The following is a 5,931-nucleotide window of genomic DNA, read 5'->3' as shown; positions in this document are numbered from 1 at the left end:
CTGGAAGAAGTATTTTAGAGATATGTCTGGGAATAATAGTAATATGGCAAAGAGTAGAATTGAAACAAATGCATAAATGTTAGAGTGCAAGGAAAAATTATGAAAAGGCAGTGAAAAGGTATTAGGTGAACTGCAAAACAAATATGAAGAAAGAGTAATGGGTTGTGGGGAGCAGGGAAGACCAAGAAAGTGGTGCTTGAAAAAGAGAGAGGCGAGAAGTTTAAAGAACAAAAGGCAATATAGGAATTTCCTTCTCTTTTTCTTACTTTATGCCTTCAATTTTTTTGGCTTGCTATTTCATTTTCTTTTTCTTCAGTTTGCATAATGTTGCTTACCCTGAAAGGGAATAGCATTATAAATACATAAATATGTATTTCTCACCCAAAGCTGTATTAGGACTTCCTGAATCCTGGAGAATGTTCAGTATTTTTATGACTGAAGCTACTAGCCTTGCCCCTCAACCCCCCATGACAGTTTTACAGTTCCAGGCGAGTGACTCCACTAGTTCCATCCTCCTATCAGTGCTCCCTCTGGCCAGCCAATGGGAGGGCTTAAAAATGGCAGCCAATTAGCCCCTTGCCCTCATTCTTTCCCCACTATGGTTTCGTAGCATTTTCTGTGGCATGAAAGGCTGAGTTTATAGTTAATTGGTTCAATTTCCCAAGCCCTATGGGTACAGGATTGCAGGGACACAGGGGCAGGGCACTGAACTTGGATTAGCACTGAGCTCGCACATGGAAGGGACCTTAGTGTTAATGGTCTGTGCTAATGAGAAAATTTTGAAGTTGATTAAAGTACATCACCCAGCTGTTGTATTCATGCAACACACAGCAAATAAGCTTCTCTTATTAGGTTATCAGGAAACAAAACCACTGGCAATTCTTCAAATGCTATGGACATTGCTCTATGATAAAGCTTAGGTTCCATATTCTTTAATGATGTCTCAATAGCCAATTTTTTAAAAATTCAGATAAATGGACAGCCTCTAAATCTGAATACATTTTATGTTTCGATGCCATTCAGTGTAAACATATGTTAATGTGAATGGATTTCTTGAGCAATGATATAAACAATATCTTTTAAGTAGACAGTAATTCTCTTTCAGCTGTCTCCCTATTAAGTAAACTCCATTAACTATTACAGATTTGATTTATTGGATGGTCAGAGGTTGCTGTGCCCCAAAAGGGTTATATTTTTTTTCTTCTAAGCATAAAGCAAAGATAAGGCTCCCTTGAACTGAGCTTGGCTCTTGGTGATTACATGGGTATGTCCACATCGTTTTCTTAGCAACAGTTTGAAAGTGAATCAGTTCCCCTTAATTTCCACATAGCAGACACAACCTATGATCCAAAGCAGCTTTTTGGAAATAAACCCAAGGCACTGCACATCTCTACTCTACATGGCTAGAATAAGCAATGTATTTTATAAAACTATTTTCAAGGATTGGATTTTCTGGTCTAAGACTATGGTATCAGAGAAAAGACTATCTTTTCCCTGATACAGCACATCCTAAATTATTTTCGGAGGTAGTATATGCACAACTTAAACAGTGAAAAGAGGTTTTTAGGTTATGTAACCTGATGGGATAGGGAAGACTTGTAGTTACAGCTTTCCTTTGGGCTGAGCTTCCGGGAATCTTATTCAGTGATTTCAAAAAAATCCAAACTTTTGATGCCTTTGATCCAATGAAACCATAAGATCTATTATTTTTAAAAAATAATTATGTGATGTTTCAAAATATATAGCCAAAGGTTTGATTTCTCTGATGTATGTACAGTAGTGACTAGTTAGTTAATGATTTATATGGAGAAGTTCTGAGTTCAAAGGTTGAGTGAGAAACGCATGTAACTATAAGAATCGTTGATTCTTAGTGGACTTCATTCTGGAACTATTATTCTGTAAAACACCCAGAGTCACTTTTTAATGAGATGGGCAGTGACAAATTTGATATATAAATAAATAAATAAAAATTATTATTGTTGGTCGCATAGTCAGCCAGTTGTTTAGACTGGATTTGGCATTTTTATCTACCTATTGGGTCCTTCCCAAGGACCTGGGATAGGCAGATGTTGTTGTTTGATGGTGCTAAAGGTATCATCGCAGGATGGAAGCTGTTCCAAGTAAAGCTGCCTTTTGCAATTGACTGATGGTGATTTTGTCAATTGCCGATGGTCTTCAAGTGGTGCTCCAGATTACTCTTGGTACTATCTTTGCTTTCTTTTACCATAGTCATTCTACTTCTACTTCTATTTCTGCTTTTTTTTCATTATTATAGGAACACCACACAGGTAGTGCATCTGCCCAGCATTTGTTGCATTTTGTCAACCTTTGTAAAATATTTCAAACTTTGTCAAATATCATAAAACAAACTTAAATCCTTACCGATTCTGATTCCCTTCAGGGACAGTAAAGCTGTTTGCTGAACAAAGTTTTGATCAGCATTCACTCAGGGGGACTGCTGAAGGAAGATTATAGCTACCTGGAAATGTACATCTGGATTGTAGTTATCTGAACGGTTAGATTATATATGTAATATTGCTCTTTCAGAAACACTGACATACAATATCAGAAAATTCAAGGGAATTGAACATATTTACTGAAACTTGGTTCACCTTTGTAGTTGATGCTTTGAATTGTATTCACACATTTGGCCCTTCTACTGTTGGAAAAATGTATCAAAATTGCTACAGATTATTAGCAGTGAGTTGTCCAAGCAGCCCCCATTTTTGATGGTACATTTTCCTGTATGTTTTTATATGCATGCCTACAACAAATAGGAAAAACAAGTAAGATGGAAGATGACATGAAACTGAAATTTTAATAAATGGAAATATAAAATAATTCCTCTTGAAACAAAGAAATTGCTTTATCTGTAAAATTATCTTAATGCAGCCCAAATCCTAACACAGTCTGTAATTGTGAAAAATGCACATTTGCTACAATCATGATACAAACTAGATTAACATAGGAATCTGATTATGTGTTGTGTCTATGGATGAAATGGCCTTTCCAGTAACCTAGTTTTTTACTAGGTTGGTAACCTAGTAAATTTACCAGTTTAGTAACCACTGACATGGGATACTCAGGATATTGGTCATACAGTGCAATTTGAAGCATATTTACTTAGACATGAGTTCCATCAGGGCTGGTTCTAGGCCCAGGCAACCTAGGCAGTTGCCTAGGACACCAAATTATAGGAGGCGTCAAAATTGAAAAGACTTCTGAAATATACAATATGAGTATAAAATCTGATAATCTTTCCTCAGTCCTTTAGACTTTTTCTTTATATGCTTTTCAAAAACATTCGCCCCCATAGTCAGTTTAGTTGTAGTGAACAGCACACTAACCAGACATTGCAAGTCACAAAAAGGACATTATTATTACAGCTATGGACCTCAGGAAGCTAATAATATTTGTGAAGCAAGACAAAGGTCTCTTATGATGATACTGAGTGAGAGAGTCATGTGACTATCAGCTTATCGAAGTTATAACCGGAAAAGTGGTAATGGCCCACGCCATGTGCCAGCACACCTGCTCAAGGGTTAAATATAATTTTGCAGAATTGTTGCCATATGACAACAATGGGTGCTGATGTAATTAAAATTATTTACTGTGAATCACAGTGAATTTACTGTGATTCACAGTAAATAGGGCGAAAATGTTCGAGAAAAGAAAAACATTTGTCCAAGGCTGAAAATCATAAGCCTAAAGCTCAAAAACTTGAAGAAAAACAGAAACAAGAGGGTGCCTTTTTGAAATTCTTAACAAAATTGGAAGATGAGCTAAACCACAGGGGGCGCCAGAATATGACTTTGCCTAGAGCACCAAAATGTCTACAGCTGGCCCTGGTTCCATTCAGTTCATTGTGACTTGCCCTTAGGTATGTAGAATTACAGCTTTACCACATCAATCGCTCTGCTATAGGGAAGTGAATCCTGAGGTTAATTAAAGCCAAACTGTTTGGTTCTTGAAACCGCAAGATGCTGTGATCCGAAAATCGTATGTGGGAAACATCTTCTCTGTTGTGATTGTTGTAGATGTTTCATCAGTAAAATTCAAATAAAAGGACATAGTTGATATATACTAAAAGAAAAGAAGCCCTTAATGGTACTAAAGCTATAATTAAGCATTCAGGGAGAGTTCAGTATTTGTACCTTTCATATGAATATTCTCTATTCATATTAAGTGAAGTTTTAATTGTTTGTAATCAAGCCCTTGGAGTGAAATGAAAGATAGAATATATAATACCTTCCTCCCCATCTTTTTTTGGGGGGGGTGTATGTGTGTGCCTTCAAGTCAGTGTTGACTCCTGGCAACTGCCTGGACTAGTCCCTGCAATTTTCTTGGCAAGATGTCAGAAGTAGTTTGCCCTTGCCTCCTTCCTAGGGCTGATAGAGAGGGACTGGCCCCAGGTCACCCCGACTGCTTTGGGCCCAAGGTGGGACTAGAACTCACGGTCTCCCAGTACACCAGTTTCTCTCCCCATCTAAGGTATTGCATTACCAAGAAAAGAACCAATAAGAGAGGTCTTTTTGGTAGATGGCAGCCATATAAATTTGTTTAAATAAATAAATAAGGAGATAAATTCAGAAAATGGAAATTAAGACTTGATCCCCCAAAGGTACATAAGAACACTTTTACAAAGGGAAAAGAAGAGAAGGTCACTTCTGAGAACATGTTCACCAGCTGTATTCATACAACATGTAACTCGCGCAGAGTCCCCTGTTGTGGGTGAGATGGGTGGCGGAGAAATCTAATAAAATAAATAAATAAATAAATAAATAAATAAATAATCAATTTCTTGAATTAACCCATCTGCCTGCATTCACAGAATACATCGGCAGTATGCTGACCATATTTTATTTTAGTTTGTGATGGAAATCCAGCCATCATGGATTTTCAAGTTAGAATTGATTATGGAATTTTGATGAGATGAATTTAGATCTGTGAAAAGAAGCAATGGATCATTTTTAAAATCAAGAGTAGAAGTGTATTAACAAAACTGGTTTCAGAACTTCAGAACTTCTAATATCTGTCTCCATTTTGGATGATCTCTTTAGTTTATTTGGGACATCCCCCCTTATTCTGAGTTTGGTTTCATTGGTCTTATAAAGAGCAGAGATATCCAGATATACACAGTTTTTCATGCTGAAAGATATTTTATTCCTGATCAAAGTTTTATTAAATGATTACCAATCAGACAAACCTTTGGAGAAAGACTGCTAAGACATTCTAAATCAAGGTGAGGTTCACCAGGTATCCTAAATTTCTAATGGCAAGAATACTCCCAGAATAAACCTCAGTTATTTGCAGATAGTTCCTTGACATGGCTGCTAGACTTCTTTGGGTTTCTTTTTTACCAACACAAAAGCAGCGTCTGACATGAACACAAAACAATCTGCAGCTCTTCAGGCCCAGCGTGGGCTCTCCTCCTTCCAACTCAACATGCAGCCTGCGGAGATTATTATCACCCTGGGGTCCCAAGATAATGTTAGACTACAATTCCCAGGAAGGGCAATAAGCAAAAGTATGGGAACTGTAGTCCAGTGTTGGGCGATCTCGGGCTTGGAAAGACGGAGGTAAAACAGAGCTAGATTTCTCTACTCCATCCGCCTACTCCGTCGAATTTAAGTGCGGGACAGTGAAGCGAAGGAGAAAAACTGGCTAAGACGAATGTTTGATTTGCTATTTGCAAAGTTCCAACAATTCTGATTTTAAATCCATTTATTGTTTGCATCGTTTGGAGCTCAGAAAGGTGTGGCGCGGACGGAGGATGGCTGCCTCGAGTGTGGCGGGAGACGTCTTCGACCCGCCCGTTTTCTCGGGCGAGGCGATGTTCCCGGCACAGCCCAGCTGGTTCCTTCGAGGCTTGACAGCGCCGTTTAAACGCGATAGGAGCGCTCCTATTGGGGGTACGTCCTGGCGTACCAA

The sequence above is a fragment of the Python bivittatus genome, unplaced genomic scaffold (assembly GCF_059951505.1).
Source record: "Python bivittatus isolate LINGU-HERP-01145 unplaced genomic scaffold, Pbiv_v1 ctg000080_np1212, whole genome shotgun sequence".
NCBI lineage: Eukaryota > Metazoa > Chordata > Lepidosauria > Squamata > Pythonidae > Python > Python bivittatus.
This window is presented reverse-complemented; position numbering follows the sequence as displayed.